Source organism: Gorilla gorilla, chromosome 12 (assembly GCF_029281585.2).
Source record: "Gorilla gorilla gorilla isolate KB3781 chromosome 12, NHGRI_mGorGor1-v2.1_pri, whole genome shotgun sequence".
Taxonomy (NCBI): Eukaryota; Metazoa; Chordata; class Mammalia; order Primates; family Hominidae; genus Gorilla; species Gorilla gorilla.
Window position 1 is genome coordinate 44351732 of NC_073236.2, and position 21159 is coordinate 44372890.

General features: G+C 39.3%; 1 long non-coding RNA gene across 8 annotated transcripts in view; it reads left to right on the top strand.

Moving 5' to 3' along the window:
- LOC109025754 (uncharacterized) overlaps positions 1 to 21159 on the top strand; it is a 201597-nt gene that overhangs the window by 10599 nt on the left and 169839 nt on the right. Inside the window, exons 2-3 of one of the 8 annotated variants that reach the window (XR_010129883.1) lie at positions 16423 to 16444; positions 18056 to 18183. The exons of 6 other annotated variants lie outside the window; for them this stretch is intronic. This is a non-coding gene — a long non-coding RNA (uncharacterized lncRNA). Of the gene's footprint in view, positions 1 to 16422; positions 16445 to 18052; positions 18184 to 21159 lie in introns of all 8 variants that reach the window. One more of the 8 variants, XR_010129885.1, reaches the window with a different exon arrangement.

Genomic DNA, 21159 nt, shown 5'->3' on the forward strand with positions numbered 1-21159 from the left:
TCTGGAGTTCACATTTTTGCCAACCACAGAGAAGGTGGCCATAGAGTAAGTGGTCAGTTTAATTCTTAGCCAGCAACCATGAGCTGGCTCCAAGATACCTTCTTGCTAAAGAACTTCTAGTGCTTGTTCCCCTGCAGTAGCCAGGTTACTATTCACCTATCTCTTGTGACCCTGAAGGTCAGGAGGCCCACAGCCTCTGCTCCTCTTATGACCTGGTATTTGTCTTTTGATTTGGTTCACAGAACTGTTTTCTTGGTTTTCAGTCCAGCTATAGTATTTGGGTTAACTTTCTGTATTTTATCATATTGCTGTGGGTTTGGCACAGAGAGTATGGTCTTAGCAAGGATACCTGATCTCTCTAGATAATCTGAAAAAGTGGGATGATAGTAATGTTCTTTACTTCGTAGGGTTGTGTTAAGAATCAAATCAGTTAGTGCATATAAAACGCTTGGCACATAGTTATTTTTACCATAGTATAAATAATACCTAGCACAAAGTACATGGTTGATAAATATTTATAGGGTAGAGTGGATTCGTTTAATACAAACAAATGCATGAGGCTCTCCTGGTTACATCTCATAATGATTGTATTAGTCAAGGTAAGCTGGGTTATGCTGCAGCCACTAACAACTTCTGAATCTTGTAGTTTATAACAACAAAGGTCTGTTTCCGACTCTGACTGCCTGCCCATCACAGGAAAGTTGGGCTTTGCTCTGCTCTGTTTTTATCCGTACTCTGGGTCCCAGGTCTTTGGAGGAGTCGCTTGCTGGAACACTTAGACACTATGGTAGTAGGAAAAGAGAATGGCCCTTAGCACTTCCTCGGCAAAGTGGCAATTGATGATACTGCTCACATTCTTACCAAAACAAGTAATGTGATCATTTGTTCGGTGGGGCAAGAGATGCAGTTCTACCATGTGCCCACAAGGAGAGAACTGAATATTTGTAAGCATCCTGATGATTTCTGCAGTGATCACCATGAATAAACATTGACTGGATGCTTACTTGAAGTAAGGTATTGTACTAGTTAGTCTACAAAGAGGTGGAAGTAACTTTTAACAACAGGACTCTTTTGATAATAGCACCTTTATCTTTACTCAAGAATAAAATTATTTTTAGTGGTTGGTGACAAGTATAAATTCCTGGCTATGAGAAAAGAGACATGATTGCGGTCTTGGCAAAAATACCATTCCAGTGCAATAACACATTTGTTATAAAGTCTTGGAACTATATGATCTGTTGAAATATTTATGGTTGAATTTAACTCTTTGAAATAAAAACACATCTCATACAGTGACAGATACAAGGTATGGCCATAAACTAGAGTCTTAAAGAAAACAATGCATCTTATGGTAAATGATTAGATGCATGCAGTAATTGCTGTAAGCATACCTACTCCAAATTTTCCAATGTACCACCTGCGATCCTTGCTACAAAATGAAATCATTACCAGCTCAGTAAAAGAATGATTAATATTTTTGTGAAGTGGGTTTCACATATCCTTGGCCTTTCTGCGATGTTGCTATAGCCTCACTTTGAGCTGAGGAAAGAGAACTGTTGGTGTATTGGGTTAAATGCTTCTATTTTAAAATCTAATTTTCTGTTCAAAGATACCTCCTAGACACATCATGTGCATGCTTTAAGGCTGCAGGTACCTGTGAAGTTTCCTCATTTTTATAACTAAAAGTTTGTAAGTCTAGTAAATTAAACTTCAAGAAATAAAATGAGAACTCAGTTAATAAGCTGACAGTTTGCCCATTGAAATTGCTGGAGGCTTTTTAGCTTCTAATGTACTAATTTCATTTCCTTACTAGTGTTTGCAATTTGGCTGGGCTTAGAAGCAGATTTGGTTTAAATTGAAGGTGAGAAAGGAAAGAGATGATGTTCTAACATAAAATAAGAGCATTTACTTGTCATTTCACCGTTAGATTTATTGTTTTGGATTTTTAATTTACGTTTTGGTCTTTGAATTCAAAGTAAATATCCTGCAGAATATGATTTAATAACAATATATGATCCACTGTCTTTAAGGGAGTTATTGGCAGCCAAAAGAGGAGGACACTGTGGGAATAAGACAAAGACCAGGCTTCTGGATGTATATATAGTGTGTGTATATATGTATGCATATAACATGAATGTGTATAATTAAGTTTGCATGTGTATAATTAAGTTTGCACGTATGCAGTGGGTGTGCAAGTACGCATGTAAGTTTGTATGTATGTAATGCATGTGTGTATGTATGAACATACACATGTGTTTAATTGTATGCCATGTAAATGTTATGTGTTCATATATAATGTAAGTGCATACATATAATGTGTATATATATGTGATGTGTATATGTACGTATGCGTGTAGTTTTGTTTGTGTATATATACAGAAATACATCTATCATTGGATCCCATTGAAACTTTGCTTTTGCAGGATGTGACATATTTAGTTTTCAGCATCAGATGTCTCTAATTTAATTTTCATTTTAAAGTTGCTTTTGATGTTCTAATTCTTTTGTATTTCTACATACGTTTTATAAGCAATTCGTCAATTTGTACGTAATAGCTTGTTGGGATGGAGTGGAGTTGCATTACAGCTATAGGTTTAATGAAGCCATTAAATGAACCGAAAGTTGACTTTGTTGGAAAGTTTTTAACTATAAATTCAGTTTCTTTTTTTTTTAATTATTAGTGTTTTTTGAGACGGAATCTCGCACTGTCTCCCAGGCTGGAGTGCAGTGGCACAATCTAGGCTTACTGCCAGCTCCACCTCCCAGGTTCACGCCATTCTCCTGCCTCAGCCTCCTGAGTAGCTGGGACTACAGGTGCCCACCACCATGCCTGGCTAATTTTTGTATTTTTAGTAGAGACAGGGTTTCACTGTGTTAGCCAGGGTGGTCTTGATCTCCTGACCTCGTGATCCGCCTGCCTCGGCGTCCCAAATTGCTGGGATTACAGGTGTGAGCCACTGCACCTAGCCAGTTTCTTTAAAAGATACATAAGTGTTCAAGTTATTTCTGAGCTAGATTTGATAGTTTTTATCTTTCAAGGAATTTGTCAAATTTATTGACATAGGATTTCGTAACATTCTTTTTATTCTTTTTTAACAGCTTCAGATAGAATTTGTATACCATACAATTCAAGTAAAGCATACAATTTAATGGTTTTTAGTATATTCACGGACATATACAACCATCACCTCAGTCAATTTTAAAACATTTTCATCACCTCAAAGGGAAACCCCATGACCTTTACTTATCACCACCCTATACTCCCCATCTTAGCCCTGAGCAACACCAACTCGTTTTTGTCTCCTTACTTGGGACTTCTGCCTGAATGGAATCATATAATATGTCATCTTTTACAACCAACTTCTCTCAGTTAGCATATAATTTTCAAGATTCATAAGTATTGTAGCCTATATCAGTAGTTTACTTTTTTTTTTTTGACCAAATCATATTTCATTGTATGGATATACATTTTGTTTATCTGTTTGCCTGTTGATGGGCACAGCTTGTTTTCACCTTTTGTCTATTTCAGTAGTATTGTTACAAATATTCATGTAGAAGCTTTTGTGTGGACATATGCTATCAATTCTTTCTTTGGATATATGACTGGGAGTGAAATTGCTGAGTCATACGGTGACTTTTTACTTAATCTTTTGATAAACTGCTAGATTGTTTTCCAAAGCAACTTTGCGATTTTACATTCTCACTAGCAGTGCTGAGGGCTCCAATTTTCCCATAATCTCACCAACATTTGTAATAATCTGACTTCTTTATTGTAGCCATCCTAGTGCTAGTTGAAGTGATACCTTACTGTGGTTTTGACTTGCGTTTTCATGATGACTAATGATGTTGAACATCTTTTTATATGCTTATTGGCTATTTGTGCATCTTCCTTGAAGAAATGTATATCCAGGTCCTTTGCCCATTTTAAATCTGTTTTTTCTTTTTATTATAGATTTTTAAAAGTATTTATACGAGTATATCTTAGATTATTTAATAATATTTTTATTGTTGAGTTGTTCTTTTGAATCCTGTATATACTCCGGATACAATTCCCTGATCAGATATATGGTTTGCAAATATTTTCTCTCATTTTGTGAATTGTCTTTTTATTTTTTTGATGATATCCTTTCAGGTAATAAGTTTTCCATTTTGATGAAGTCCAATTTATCTATTTTATATTTTGTTGCCTGTGCTTGTAGAGTCATATCCAAAAAATTATTGCCAAATTCAATGTCATGAAGATTTTTCCCTATTTTAAGAGTTTTATAGGTTTGGCTCTTACATTTAGGTCTTTGAGCTATTTTAAGTTACGTTTTGCATATTATATAAAGTAAATCTGCAAATTTGTTCTGCAGGTGGCTATACAAATGACTCAGTGCATTTGTTGAAAAGACTATTGCTTCCCAATTGAATGGCCTTGGCACCCTCATCAAAAATCGGTTAACCATAGGTGTATGGGTTTATTCTAGACTCTCAATTCTATTTCACTGATCTACATGTCTATTATCATGCCAATACTACACTGTCTTGATTACTGTTGCTTTATTCTAAGTTTTGGAATTGAGAAGTATACATTGTTCTATTTTGTTCTTCTTTTGCAAGAGGAGTGTTTTTGCCATTCTGGGACCCACCCATGAAATTCCACATGAATTTTAACACTGGCTTGTTAATTTCTATAAAGAAGCTCCCTAGGACTCTAATAGATATTGCCTTGAGTCTGTAGATCAATTTGGGAAGTATTGGCATCAGTGTTAGTCCATTTTTACGTCACTATAAAGGTATATCTGAGACTAGGTAATTTTATAAAGACAAAAGTTTTAATTTGCTAATGGTTCTGCAGGATGTACAAGCATGGCAACATCTTGGCTTCTGGTGAGGACCTAAGGAAGCTTACCATCATGGTGAAAGGTGAAGCAGGGGCAGGTAGGTCACATAATGAGAGTAGGAATGAGAGAGAGAGAGAGGTGAGGTGCCACACTGTTTTAAATAACCAGTGCTCCCATGAACTCAGAGTGATAATTCCTTGTGATCACAAGGACCACACCAAACATTCATGAGGGATCCACTCCTGTGACCCAAGCACCTCCCACCAGGCCCCACCTCCAACACTGGAGATTACGTTTAAATATGAGATTTGGAGGGGACAAACATCCAAAGTATATCATTCCACCCTGCCCCTGCCAAATCTCGTGTCCTTCTCACAATGCAAAATATAATCATCCATTCTCAATAGTTCCCCAAAGTCTTAATTCATTTCAGTTTTAATTTGAACGTCCTAATTCCCAAGTCTCATCTAGAGATTCCCACCCCCCCCCCACTAAGAGCCTATAAAACCAAAACAAGTTATGTTCTTCCAAGAGACAATGCAGGTATCAGCATTGGGTAAATATTCCTGTTCCAAAAGGGAGAAATTCACCTAAAGAAAGGGGCTACAAGTCCCATGGAAGTTGGAAACCCAGCAGGGCATTTATTAAATCTTAAAGCTACAAAATAATCTCCTTTGACTTCACATCCCACATCCAGAGCACAGTAGTGTCAGAAGTGGGCTCCCAAGGCCTTGGGCAGCCCTGCCCCTGAGGCTTTGCAGGGTCAGCCCCTGTGGTTGCTCTCACCGGCTGGTGTTGAGTGCCTTGGGTTTTCCAGGTGTAGGCTGTTGGTGGATCTTCTATTCTGGGGTTTGGAAGATAGTGGCCCTCTTCTCACAGCTACACTAGGCAGTGCCCCAGTGGGGACTCTGTGTGGGGACTCCAACCCCACATTTCCCCTCATCACTGCCTTACTAGAGGCTCTCTGTGGGAGTTTCCCCAATCGCTGGCTTTTGCCTGGGCACGCAGGATTTCCCATACCTCCTCTGAAATCTAGGGGGAAGCTGCCAAGCTTCTTTCATGCTTATATTCTGTGCAACTGTAGGCTTAACACCATGTGGAAGCCACCAAGGCTTATGACTTGTGCCCTTCAGAACAGAGACCCAAGCTGTACTGGAGGCCCTTTGAGCCTCAGCTGTAGCTAGAGCAGCTGGGATTCAGGAAACAGTGTCCTGAGGAGGGTGAGCAGGGCAACAAGGCCCCACACCTGACCCCTGAAACCGTTCTTTCCTCCTAGGCCTCTGGGCGTGTGATGTAATGTGCTGTCTCTAAGATCTCTGAAATGTTTCCACAGCCTTTTTCCCATTGTTTCGGATATTAGCACTTGACTCTCTTTTAGTCATGCAAATCTCCTTAGCAAATGGTTGCTACATAGCCTACTTACATTCCTTTTCTGAAAATGGTTTTACTTTCTGTGCCACATGGCTAGGCTGAACTTTTATGCTCTGCTTCCAACTTTAACTCATTTCTTTGCTTCTGTATCTGATCATAGGTTGTTAGATACAGTCCAGCCACATCTTGAATGCTTTGCTGTTTATAAATTTATTCCATTAGATACCCTAAGCCATCACTCTTAAGTTCAAACTTCCATAGATCTCTGGGACATGGACATAAATGCAGCCAAGTTCTTTGCTAGGATGTAACAGGGGCGACCTTTACTGTAATTTCTAATAACTTCTGCCTTTCTATCTGAGAATTCATCAGCACAGCCTTCACTGTTCATATCTCTGTCAGCATTTTGGTCACAACCATTTAACCAATCTTTAAGAAGTTCCAAATATTCCCTCATCTTGCCATCTTCTGAGTCCTCCAAACTCTTCCACCCTCTGCCTGTTACCCAGTTACAAAGCTGCTTCCATATTTTCAGGTATCTTGACAGCAACACCCCACCCCTTGGCAGTAATTTTCAGTGTTAGTCCGTTTTTTCATTACTATAAAGGAGTACCCAAGACTGGGTAATTTATAAAGAAAAGAGATTCAGTTGGATCACAGTTGTGCAGACTGTACAAGCATGACACCACCATCTGATTGGCTTCTGATGGGGGTCTTAGGAAGCTTATAATCATGGTAGGGCAGGCACATCACATGGTGAGAGTGGGAGCAAGGGAGAGAGGGTTGAGGTGCCACACATTTGTAATCCACCCGATCTTGCAAGAACTTAGAGCAAAATCTCATTATCACAAGGACAGCACCAAGCCATTCATGAGAGATCCACTCCATGACTCAAACACCTTCCACCAGGCTCCACCTCCAACATTAGAGATTACATTTCAGCATGAGATTTGGAGGGGACAAACATCCAAACTGTATCACCATACTAATGCCAGATCTCCTGATTCATATATGTTTGTTATTTCCCATTTATTTTGATTTTGAATAATTTTTACAACAATTTTTTGTAGTTTTTTAGAGTATAAGTTTTGACTTCTTGGCCACATTCACCAGAAGTTAGTCTCTGCAGGTTGAGTTGGAGGATAAGAGAAATAGTGGCAGCCTGCCCATCCTGGGAAGACACCATAGCAGTTTTCTGGAAAATCAGGAGTAAAGGGCCCTCTTCTTTGTTACACTCACGTGGAGCAGAGCTCCTGTCAAGCTGTGTAGCAGGAGAGAGAGAGCAGTTTGTGGCTTAAGAGCTATAGATCTTCACTATTTTACTTGAGTTTAGTAGATTTGAATAAATTATTCTTGGATAATTCTTCTTTAGCTAAATTGTTCCTTAGGACAATTTCCAAGGTTTTAGATGCTTTGGTTTTTTTTTTTTTTTTAAATAGTTTCTACTAGTTATGCTTTTATCAGTGGATATGAGTTCATGGAGCTCTGCATGCTGCCAGCCTCCAAATGGAACCTTTTTAATCATCACTTTAAAAAGCCCCAGAGGATGCACACATAAGAGCCTAAGGCTCCCTGGGAATTGCAGGCCTGAGAATCCACCTGACACCAGTGCTTCAGTCCTGAACAATTGTAAGGTTGGCATTACCATTCACTGAATGGGAAAGCCTACAGCAGATGGTGGTTTGGTGTGCCATGTGAGGAGTTTGATTTTGGAAATGCTGAATTCAAAATGCCTGTCAGACATCCACATGAGATGTAAGCGGGAAGATAGGTGTACAATCCTAAAACTTAGATAAGAGGCCTTTGATAGGGGTTTAATTTTGGGAAAGAACCATTTAGAAATAAGACTACTTAAAGTGACTCATAAAAATCATTTGCCCAGGTAAGATCTGACTTACTTCTGTTTTCCTGGTGTAACTATGAATGGCACCCTCTTTCATAAATGTCCTTATTTAGAGAACAACTTATATGGTTATCCTCTTCATGAAGTGAATAAAATATTCAATCAAAGACGCCCATAATTATTTATGACATCACACATTTTGGTGAAATAATTCAATAATGTCTTTTGTATAATGATATTTAAATTATTTTGAGAAAGTTTTTAAGATAAAACTATAGATACATACCTTTTGCATATTCCTTGATGATAAAAAAAGGCATTGAACTTTTGTAAAGTGGACTTTTTTATTGGAATATCACAAATCTATAAAACATGAAATATTGTAACTAAATTCAATTAAGAACAGACAATAAATTCAGAAATCTTGAAGAATGTGGGCTCACTGGTGAAAAAATAATTTAACAGACCTAAAGTTAATGCAGTTTGATGAATGAGAATCTTTCAAGAGTCACAGTATATTAGCATTTGATGTTGATGCTTTTGAAATACTGAGAATCACTTCAGTCAAATATTTCTCCCATTTGTGCTTTAGTTTTAGTGACTTAAATAGTGTCTAGCACATTGTATTAGTTCGTTCTTACACTGCTATGAATAATTACCTGAGACTGGGTAGTTTATAACGAAAGGAGGTTTAATTGACTCTCAGTTCTGCAGGCTGTACAGGAGGCATGGCCAGGGAGGGCTCAGGAAATTTACAATCATGGCAGAAAGCAAAGGGGAAGCAAGCACATCTTCGCATGGCAGCAGGAGAGAGAAAAGGGGGAAGTGCTACACATTTTGAAACAGTCAGATCTCATGATAACTCCATCATTATCAAAAAACAGCAAGGGAGAAGTATGCCCATATGCTCCCATTACCTCTCATCAGGTTCCTCCCCTGACGTTGGAGATTACAATTTGACATGAGATTTGGGTGGGGCACAGAGGCAAACCGTATCACATGTAGTCCATAATCAATGCATACATGTTGAATGAGTGAAGAGATAATTTAATGTGATAAGACACTGCATGAGCTGTAATATATGGAATGTGTATGCTTTAATGAGATCAGTTTTTTGAAAGAGTACTGTGTTAACGATAACATGATAAGGAAGGGTTAATTAAGGTGGATAGATCTTCATAAACTCAAGTTTATGAAGTTTAGCCTCAACTGGGGCCCTAGAGTGATGACCAACTGGCACTAAGTTCCCTTTAGGGGCCCAATTTAGGTCCGTTGTATAATTGCTCACTTCCAGTCATAGAGGATAGTCTTTGAACAGGAGAGACGGAGATGCCTGGAATAAGGTAAGTAATCACACTTGCAAAATGTATTAGAATGGGCTATTATTTCGATTGTACATGACTCAACTCAGATAAATCAAGCATTAGGAATTTTTTAAAAAGTCAGGGTAATGAGGAGTTTCATTTTACTACTCTTTGTAATTTTGCTTTCTGTTTGAAAATTTTTATAATAAAAAATCTAAATGTAGATTACCACCAATTTGAACCAGTTGAGTTTATTAAATTCCTTGCACCCATCCTAATAGTAAAATAGAAATTTATATAAAGTATGTCGTACAGTACAGGGTTGTATGCACATATGAGTGTTTCATAAAGATTAGAAAATGGCATTGATATATCTAAATTAGTAATATTCTCCATTCATGGCATGGCTATTACTCAGGTTATCACTTGTTAATTTGAAGATATTTGGTTCAAGGGTCTCAAGGAATAAGCAGGTACTTTTAAGGAGGTGTGAGGTCTCAATCTTTGTTTATGACTATTTTCAACTACTGTGAGAGAAAAGAAAATATTACCAATCTATGTATGGAAGATTATTGTGTCCGTTATTGTTTCTAATATTACCACCAGTTTTTCAGAGTTCATTCACTAACAATTTACAAAACAATTGCTTTAAGATTATCTTATTTTAATTTGCATTGTACAATGGCATACACTCAGTAACTAATTAAAATGGTTTCACATGGTGTTTTTTGGTCATAAGGTCATATTGCAAGGAGTGGTGAGGATCTAAACAAATGGGTTCATTAAAAAAAATCAAGTATTGATGGCTTCACTTCTGTGGCCATGATGATACAAAAATTCCTCCATTGTTTATTGTCCTCTTCCCCCAAAAGTCAGTACAATACTGTACCACAGGGAGCCAACAGGGTTATGTGGAGGTATCAGGGAGAAAGTGGAGGGAAATCAGAAGAAACTAAAGTGAGGAATAGGTATGTAAAATGAGATTCATTGTAATATACAGTTATCCCTTGGTATTCACAGGGGTTGGTTCCAGGACCTCCATCAAATACCAAAATTCAAAGATGCTCAAGTCCCTGGTATAAAATGGCGCACAGCATTTGAGCATCACCTATGCACACCCTCCCATACACTTTAAGTCATCTCTAGATTACCTATAATGCCTAATGCAGTGTAAGTGCTGTGTAAATAATTCTTACACTATATGTTTTATTTTCATCTTGTTTCACTGTTGTTTATTTATTGTGTTTTTTTTCTTCTGAACATTGCTGAATCCCACAATGCAGATAGGGGGGATTAATTGTCAGTGAGGACATGTATGGGAGAGTGTGGAACCTAAGAAGCAAATTATTTATGGACGAGCAGCAGTTGCTAACTGTTATGGTTTGAATTTAGTGTAGCCTGACATCCATCAGGAAAGTGTTCTGTGCTTAAATGGATTCCTTGCTGATCTCAATCATTCTGAAGCAGCAAGGGGAATACACATTTTTCTCAAACTATCCATTAGAAGCATCTATATCTAAGTAAGTGTACTGGACAGAAAGCTAAATTACATATAATATCTTTTTTGCAATGTGGAAAAAAATTACAAATGGACTAAAATGGCTTTGTCCAGATTACATAATTATGTATATTGTAATAACTTTTTGGCACAAAGAAGAAAAAAATCCTTTTAAATAACATATGATATATAAGAGATTCAAATTTCATAAAAACCAAAAATGTAACAATGATCAACGGTGGCATGCCAAAGGTGGGACAGTAGGAATGCCCATCGTAGATTTAGTTAGTAATGGGGAGGGGTGGAGAGGGTGGGGTTTGGGAGGTGGGAGTACATTATCAATGGAGAATAATAATAAAAAGAAAATCTAACCCGAATCTTTCTGCTTCTGTTATTACTGTGCTTTGCCTTTTGTTGGCTTAAGTTCTAGATCAGGGCTGCAAACTTTTTCTGTAGATGGCTAGGTAGAAAAGATTGTAGGCTTCGCAAGCCCTACATGTCTGTTGCTGCAGCTCTACCTTGTATCTGGAAAGCAGCCATTGACAATAAGCAAATGATGGGCATGGCTTTATTGGCTCCTGCTTTCCCCAGGAAAAGAGCAGGTGTCCCCACCCAGAACTGTGTGCCTTCTGAGTGCCTGGTGTGGAGAGTGGCTTCCTTTCCATTGGCATCGGCCTTAGCCATGAGTCTTGTGAGCAGACAGGACCCACAATTCATCCATGTGGATATTTTAGGAGTACAGTTGGGCTGCCTTTGACCTCTCCCCTCTGCAGTGAGATGAAGTACAGATGGACTAGCTCCTTTTACATGCAGGCCGGGATGAAGAAAACACTAGGGAGAGGAGCAAAAGTGCCTCTCTTTTGGAGCCGACTGTGAAGCTTTTTTGTATGGCAATGCAAGTCTGAGATAGCATGCTTCCACAGTAAAACTTAGTGAAAGACGATGGATGTATTTTCATCTTAACCAGTATCAATCTTAGACTGTAGGAAGAGGGGAAGCCTGAAGGCAGTTTCAGAAACTGTTTTTTGCTCATGAGAAACATGATTTCACACTATTTCCAACTTCTAAATGAGCTGCCAGGGAGCAGAATTTTAAAGCAATGGAACTTCTGTGAGACATTCAATTCTTCCTTCCACGTATTAATCCTCATCTACTGAAATAGCAAACAATAAAGATTTGAAATCATCCACTTATGACTTAGGTTAGGCTAAAGCCTTACATCTCTTCTTCCAATAATCTCTATATAAATCTATCTGATGCTGTGATAGAGACCATTTTGCACCTACTGAACAGACTCATGCAGACTTCTGAGCAATATTTATTAAACTTAATTCCTTTTGTTGACTTCTGTAGGGGACGGAGATGGTTGGAATTATTTTAATATTATAAGCCTTACACAAATAGGCTGTAGTTCCAATATATTTTATTAGGAGAGAGAATTTGCCCAATAATAATTATTGATAGAAAGATGCTTGGAAAAAAAATTTTATATCAGGCCACTTGAAATCTAATTATATAGTTTCCATTTTGTTCCAGTCAGTGCAAGATGAAGACAGGGATTTTGTTTCCATTGTAAATGGCTCAGTGGGTCATTGTCTTAGTCAGTTTGGAATGCTGTAACAAAGTGTCACAGACTGGGTGGCTTGTAGACAACAGAAATTCATTTCTCACAGTTCTGGAGGCAGGAAGTCTGAGGTCCGGGTGCCAGCATGGCCAGGTGCTGGTGAGGGCCCTCTCCAGGGTTACAGACCGTCAATTCCTCATTGTACCCTCATGGTGGGAAGAAGTCAAGAGAGCTTTCTGAGCCCCCCCCCCCCCCCCGTTTTTAAAACATTGTACTTATTTATTTGAGACAATGTCTTGCTCTGATACCTAGGCTGGAGTGTAGTGGTGACATCATAGCGGATCAAGTGATCTCACGCCTCAGCCTCCCCGTCCCCAGTGAGTAGTTGTGACTGCAGGTGTGCACCACCATGCCTGGCTAAGTTTTTAAAATTTTGTAGAGAGGAGGTCTCACTTTGTTTCTCAGGCTGGTGTCAAACTCCTAGCCTAAAGCGACCCTTACACCTCAGCCTCCCAAAGTACTGGGATTGTAGGCAAGAGACACTGCCTAGCTTGAGGTCCTTTTCATAAGGCACTAATCCCATTCATAAGACTCCACTCATGACCTGATCACCTTTCAAAGCCCCCACCTTATAATACCGTCACCTTGGGCATTAGGATTTCAACATATGAATTTTGAGGGTACACAAGCATTCAGTCCATTGCCATTCTCAATAAACTGAATCCATCTAACAAATTCTTACTGAGCAATGTGCTAGACATTGGGTGTTCAATGATGAGCAGAGCAGACAAATTTTGCTATCATTGAACTCTGGAATCACACACACACACACACACCCCAGAGAGAGACGTGAATCAATCACACAAATACAATTAACACTGCAATTCTCTTTAAGGATATGAAGAAGAAAACATTGTGTTTGGAGAATGTATTATGGGGGAATTTGCCTAGCTTGAGGATCCAGGAAGGTTACCCTGAAGACTAGACATTTCATCTACTCTGGGAAGAGTAACAGTCACTAGGTAAAGAGATGTAAAGAAGTGTTCCAGGCAGAAGGGACGGTGTATACAGAAATCCTATGGTGGAGAAAGCATGCTGGATACTTATGCCTGAGGCAAGGCCAGCGTGTACCACCTGGTGGTAAACATGGTGCAAGATAAGACTAGAAGAGGGGGCCATACCCCACAGGCCTTGTAGGCCAAACTAAGGAATTTTATGTTAATTACAGTGAGTTAATATTCCCCATGAGGAGGAGAGGCTGGATGCCACCAAATTGTGTTTGGAAAACCACTCTTGTAAGAGTAAAAGGTAACATAGCTGACTCCATCTTGCTTCCAACCTCATAAGCAAACTGCTTTTACTCATTCCTGAAAGTAGGCTAAGCTCACCATGAGAGGTATTTAGTTTATAGTTTAACTATGAGGATGATTACAGTCTCTTCCCAGTACTACCCCTGAAAAGGTAAGGAGGGTGTGTAGAAAAGTAATCATGTTTAAAGATTTATAGTAGCATTGTGACCTGACCAAGTGCAAAGACATTTTGCCAACTCCTCAAACCTCTGCTGACACCCACATATCTGTGGTCACCTGTTACCTCCTGACTTCATTGTCCTCCTTATTCTCCTTCCACTAATATAAAAAGAAGCTTGAGATTCATGTCTTTTAAGATGATTCTGTAGGACATTAGTCCACCATCATCTTGGTTTGCTAGCTTTCTGAAATAAAGTCACCTTCTTGCCCCAATACCTGTCTCTTGACTTGTTGGCTATCAAGTGGTGAATGGCACAAGCTTTAGACTCAGCTACACTCTGGCTGCAGGAAGTGAACAAATGGGATGCAGAGCAGGAGTGGGTGCAGGTGTACTATCTAGTAAGTTGCTGCAAGTGCACAGTTAGGAGATCATTGGGGTGATCCAGGTGAAAGTCTACTGGATCATAGGCTAGGGATGGTGGCTGTGGAAAAGAGAGAAGACATTAAATTTGAGGTTAGCTTTTGACACACACAAGAAGAGATGTCAAATAAAGAGTCGAATATAGAGGTCTGGAGCTCAGAGAGGTCTGAACTGAGACACAGACAGGCAAGTCATTAATATCTTACACACAGGTATCAGGTTACTTAGGGAGAGAGTACACAGTGAGAAGCAGAGAGAGTTTAGGCTTGAACTCTGAGGGAGGCTAACTTTTATTATATTTTGCAGGTTGTCAGCCATAATTTCTCTGAATATGTGTCATACTCTTCTCTGTCTCATGTCATTCTGTGACATCCATTATGCATATGTTGCTGTGCTTTACAGTGTCCTACATTTCTCTGGGCACTGGTTTTGGCAGGAGTCTTTTTGCCTGTTGATTGTCCTGACCACACCCAACTGGTAGCTTCTATTAATTGCTGGCTGATTTCCCTGTTGTTTTCATCAATGCCCTGAGTCATCAATTGCCCCGTAGATCAAACCAATCATATTACGCTTCTTTAAATGAATAATTTCTGTGGTCCATGTACGATATTTCTTCTGATCCCAGGCGGGTTCCTCTGGGCTATCTCTTTTCTGGGTTCCCTTGGGCAAACTAGCTGACCTGCAGTTTCTTGTGTATTTTCAATTAATCTAATCCTTCAGTTAATCTATCTCCTCTTAGTTGGCTTTGATGATGACTTTCACTATTTTTGAGAGTGCCCTTAGGCTTGAACCTCTCTACACTCTGTTGCAAATGGAATCAGTTTCTTTGGGAAGGGATTAGTAGCTTCAGGTTTATGGCCTGTTTCTCCCCTTAGGCAAAACTTCTGAGCCAGGAATCTGTAGCTGAGGATGAGGACAACAGTGCATTTCTTTCTGAGCGACATTTCCACTAAAGGAGCTGAGTGCTTGGTTGAGGTAGCAGGCAGTAGATTCATGTCTTTTTGGCTTGCCTCTCCTGGCAAGGGACCAGTGCCTTATGAGCTAGCACAAAGGCAGTCCAGACCCTGGTATTCTCAAGGTAGAGCGTCTGTCATATGGGTGAGGACTGGGCAGAAGAAGGGGGAGCTTGCACTTTTTGGCCATAGTCACCTGGAACTTGGAGCCTCAACAACAGTTAGCTTGAGGCAGAATGAGAAATGCTGACATCCTGGCCCTCCTTGGAAGAAAGCCCTCTTACTAGCTGCTAGGAGAAGAGGAGCTGTGTTTTCTTGGCTGCACCAGTCTGTAGTAGAATTTCTATCACACTGAGTTGGGACAGGGGAGGAAGGGAGTGAGTTTCAATGTAAATACCACAGACTCACTATTCTTACCACATTTTTAAAGATTTTCTTCATTTATTTCTTCTTTTGCCGTATGCTTTTCGGACCATTTCCAGAGACTTTAAATGGTTGTTTTAAAAAGATGTTTGCCATTTTTGCTGGTGGCAGGGGTTGCGGGGGGCAGATGTCTGCATGGTTTCTCATAGTGTGATGCTGGAAGTTTCTCTCTGAAAACTAACTTTGAGCAGCAGGGATAGAAGAGAATCCCTGCTGTCCTTCAGCAAGCTGCTGAAGGAAAGAAGCATAGACCAGTGAGGTAGAGAAAAATGAGAAGCTGTGTCATCAAAGCCAGGAGACCATTTCTGGTAGGTCAAGCAAGACTGAAAATGTGCATTGCGATGTACACAGGAATTCAGAGGCATTGTTACTTTTGGTGGATTGGTGGTTCTGGAAACCAGTTAGGAGTACAGTGGCATGGGAGCTAGGCAAAGAAGTGGATATAAAGACTATAGATAACTTTTGTATTTTTAAAATATAAAATATATAATTAGAAAATAATGTATAATGATCACATATGTACCTGCCACCTAGCTTTATCAGTTCTTAATGTTTCATCATATTTGCTTTAGATTAAAAAAATATACAGAGTGACTCGACTTTCCCTGTATACTCCTTCTCAATCCTACTTCCTACCTTCCAGAGATAACCATTATTGTTAATTTGGTGTCTTTCACTTGTATGTATTATATGTAATGCTATCAGTTCATTTACATGTTTGTATAAATAACGTACACTATTGCTTTGCAGGTCTGCAATCTGAATAGAAATGGTATTATGTATCATTGCTTTCTGCAACTTGCTTTTTTAAGCTCAATATTATACTTCAGAAATTTATTGATGTATCCATTGAAGATGTAGCTCAGGTTTATTTATATTATAAACATGCCTTAATTTAGCAACTTGCACTGATGAATGTTTAAACTGTATCCAAGTTTTTATAATTACAAACAGAGTTGCATTGAACATTCCTGTATGTGCCCCATTGCATGCCTGTGTCCAACTATTCCTGGGAATGGGAATGCTGTGATGGGAGGTCACATACCTGGAGTTTTCCCAGAGCGTGCTGGTGGCTCTCACAGTATCACCCACAGCAGTGAGCTTCTGTTACCTTCACATTCTCATCCTCAACACTTGGTTTTGTCTGACTTTCTAACTTGGCCTTTCAGATGGATGGGAAAAGGTATCTCACTGTGGCTTTAATTTGTTTTTCCTGACTTTTTTTTTTTTCTTTAAGATGAGTTTTCACTCTGTCACCCAGGCTGGAGTGCAGTGGGGTGATCTTAGCTCACTACAACCTCTGCCTCCCAGGCTCAAGCGATCTTCCCGCCCTAGCCTCCTGAGTAGCTGGGACCACAGGTGTGTGCCAGCACACACAGCTATTTTTTTGCATTTTGGGTAGAGACAGGGTTTTGCCATGTTGCCCAGGCTGGTCTCAAATCCTGAGCTCAAGTGATCCACCTGCTTCAGCCTCCCAAAGTGCTAAGATTACAGGCGTGAGCCACCACACCTGGCCTGTGGCTTTAATTTCTTTTCCCCGTTACTCATGAAGTTGAGCATCTTTATGCTACTTTCTGGCAACTTGATTTCCTCTTCTGAATTGCTTTTTTATCTAGTTGCCTTTTCTTCTCTGGAGATTTTTATTTTCCTTATTGACTTACGGGAATTCTTTATGTATGCTGGACTCTAATCTTTTGTCAGGAATGTGCATTACAAATATATTTTTCCAATCTGTGCCTTATTCCTCAGTTTGTTTTGTTGTCTTTCTTTGAACAGATGTGTTAAATTTTAATGTGTTCAGGCATATAAATGTCTGCTTTTATGGTTTGTTCTTATTGTTTTTGTTATTTGAAACAGGCTATTTTGTTTTGGTTTTCTCTTTTTTTATTTATCACTGATGTTAGAAGAGGGGGTGGATCAAAACATGAATTTATTACTTCATCTGGATATTCGAAATAGCTCTTAAAGACATGAAAGGCCAAAGGGAGATATGATACTGTGTAAGGTACAGTGAGGGTCACATTAGAGTGCACTTAAAAAAAGTGTCAGGAACTTACAAAAAAACAATGGGAAGGATCTTATCAAAGTAGGAAATGGCTAATTCAAGCCAGCAGAAGGAATGCATCTACTCGGGATGAAGAGGTTGAATGTGCAGAGATAAGATTAGGTTACTGCATATTCACACATAATCATTATATAGGTGTACTGGGTTCCTGAAAAACTGGAAAGCAGTGGAACAAATGACCAGGGGAGTTCTGGCCCCAGGTAGGAGGAAGGGCAGCATCCCTACTGTTAACGAAAGAGGGGAGGCCAGGGTGTGTGAGATGCAGCTGGGTTTGGAAGGCGAGGCTGTCTCACCTGACTTCTTTTTCTCTGCAAGTAGAGAAAATTCATCATCTGCTGAGAAAGAGGCTGGGATGGAAGAAGAATGATGACTTTCATCTTTTGAGAAAAGCAGAGCAACTATGAAACACTGAAGTGTTGGGAGAATGAGTTGAGTAGAGGAATCTGGTAGGTTTTCCAGTATCATCAACGTCCCACATGAAGTATTTAAAAATTCATAATAAAATCAGTTATCACTGTGGTGTGATCTTCTTCAGCAGCAGTTTGTTCTCAGGGGCAAGCATAGAAGCAGAAAGTCAAGACGAATTAAGGCAACTGTGCCACTGGACAATGATCGTGGAATACAGGCTGAATAAAGTAGGTAAAAGAAGAAAATGATCATGGATAGAGGGAAAGTGGAGAGGAGGTAAAACTTCATTACTCAGGGAGGAGTTGCCAAGCAGGCTGGAAAGAGAGCGATTGTAGGCGAGTGGTGTCTGAGTTAATGATTTTTGCACTTGGCACTGTTACAAGAAATGACAAGGTCCAGAGTGCAGTTATGTGCTGGACACCACCTGATAGCAGTGGAGGAAAATGGGTTTTGAAATTAGCACTTTGTGAAAATCAAAATGTCAAATTCAACTATTGGTAGAGTGTGGGGGTAGGAAAAAATGCAAGCCAGGTGCCAGAGTGGTCAGCCAGTGGGGAGGGTGAACCAGAGTTCAGCAAGGAGGAGCAGCATGTACAGTTTTAAAAGAGCAAGGTTATTTATATTTTTATGTATTCTTTTGATTGCTTTACAATAAAATGGAAGGTTGAGGGAAGTAAGAAGCATCTGAACTCTACTTTCTGACCCTGAGGTATCTGAGGTGGCAGGAATGCCTGATCTCTATGTGGAATAGGGGTACCTACAGGGAGGGTCACTGGCAAAGGCTTGGGAGTGCTGTTCTGTGGTCCTATGAAGCTGGGGCCCATAGGTCACAGTCGAAGATTTGGGGAGGTAGGAGGGCTGGGGCAGGGCAAGGACGCATGCAACACTGAGGGCATGAGGGTGCACTCAAGGATTGCAGAATGTGGCAGGAGTGGCAGCTCCATTTCACTCACAGGCTGAAGAAAACTGGTATAATTACATCAGTGGATTCAGACTGAGGAGAAGGTACACTGGGTCTCCCCACCAGAGGACCCATCGCATGTGCTTGGGTGAGGGCAGACTGGGAAGAGAGAGATCCCATATCCTGCTTGGACAGCTAACAGACCAACACTTTGCAATGGCTGACTTCTGAGTCTCTGCCTGACAAGGGACCAGCATTGAACAATTCTACACAGCTCCTGGGGCTAATGGTGGAGAGAGAAGTTGCTTGGAGATGCAGCTGACTTAGGACTCATGTGGCAGAGTGGCAAGAGTGGATTTGGGGAGAAATTGGGCCTGCCTAAGGCGATAGCTGCCTGGTGATCATGTGGAACTATGACACCATCTTCTTAGGCCAGTGGAACAAATACGTTATTATTTATGTATGATTAGCAATTCGATTGCTATTCAGATTTGAGTTTATTACCTTATCATTTGTTTAAATATCAGTAAACTATATTTTTGTACAATTTTACATTTATAGGAAGTTGAGCGGAAAGTACAGAGATTTTCGACATACTCCCTCTCCAACCCTAGAGTTTTCTCCATTACTAACATGTTGCATTGGTGTGGTACATTTTTTACAATTGATATACCAACATTAAAGTATTATTGTTAAAGTCCATAGTTTACATTAGGGCTCATTGTTTGTGTTATACTATAGGTTTTGAGAAATGTATAATGTCATGTATACACCAATACAATATGATATGGATGGAATAGCTTCACTGTCTTAAAAAATCCTCTGTGGTCCACCTGTTCATTCCATCCCACCTTTCATCCACTTCTCAACCCATGACAAACACTAATCTTTCCACTGTTTCTATAGTTTTGCCTTTTTCAGAATCCCCTGTAACTGAAATCATACGGTATATAGCCTTTTCATATTGGCTTCTTTCACTTTGCAAAGTGACATAAGGCTTCTCTATGTCTTTTTGTAGCTTGTTAGCCCATTTCGTTTTTATTGCTGAATAATATTCCATTGTATAGATGGTACCATACATTGTTTATCCATTCATGCATTAAAGGATGTCTTGTTTTTTTTCAGGTGTTGGCAATGATGAATACAGCTACTCTAAACATGCATGTGAAGGTTTTGGTGTAGACTTAAGTTTTCATTTCATTTGGGAAAGTACTAAGGAGTGTCATTGCTGGATCTTACAGTTAAGATTATGTTTAGTTTTGTAAGAAACTGTCAAACTGTCTTCCAAGGAGTTGTTCCATTTTGCATTCCTACCAGCACTGAATTTCTGTTGCTCCATATCTTCGGCAGCACTTGGTGTTGTCAGTGGTTTAAATTTTGGCCATTCTACAAGGTGGGCAGTGGTATCTAATCATTGTTTTAATTAATAACTTCCTAAGATGCTGTTGAGCATCTTCTCGTATGCTGATTGTCAACTGTATTATCTTCTTTTATCGCTTCAGATTTTTTTGTCCACTTGTTTAATTGGGTTGTTTTCTTGCTGTTGAATTTTAAGAGTTCTTTTTATATTTTGGATAACAGTCTTTTATCAGATACGTGTTTTGCAAGTATTTTCTCCCAGACGGTGGGTTGTGTTTTTATTCTCTTAACAGTGTCTTCCACAGAGAAGTTTTAATTATGTCAAATTTATCAATACTTTATTTCATCAATTGTGCTTTTGATGTTGTATCTAAAAGTCATGCCAAACACAATGTTAACTATTTTATCTCCCAAATATAACCTTCCAGAAATTTTATAGTTTTGTATTTTACGTTTAGGTATATGATTATTTTTGAGTTAATTTTTGTGAAAAGCATAAGATCAATGTCTAGATTTATTTATTTACTTTTTGCATGTGGATGTACAGTTGTTCCAGCACTATCTTTTGAAAAGACTATATTTTCTCCATTTTATTACCTTTGCTCCTTTGCCAAAGATCAGCTGGCTACATTTCTGTGGGTCTATTTAAGCGCTCTCCATTCTGGTTTATTGACCAATTTGTTTATTCTTTTATAATACCACACTGTTGTGAAGTGAGGTGATGCCAGTCCTCTGACTGGCACTTCTTTTCTGA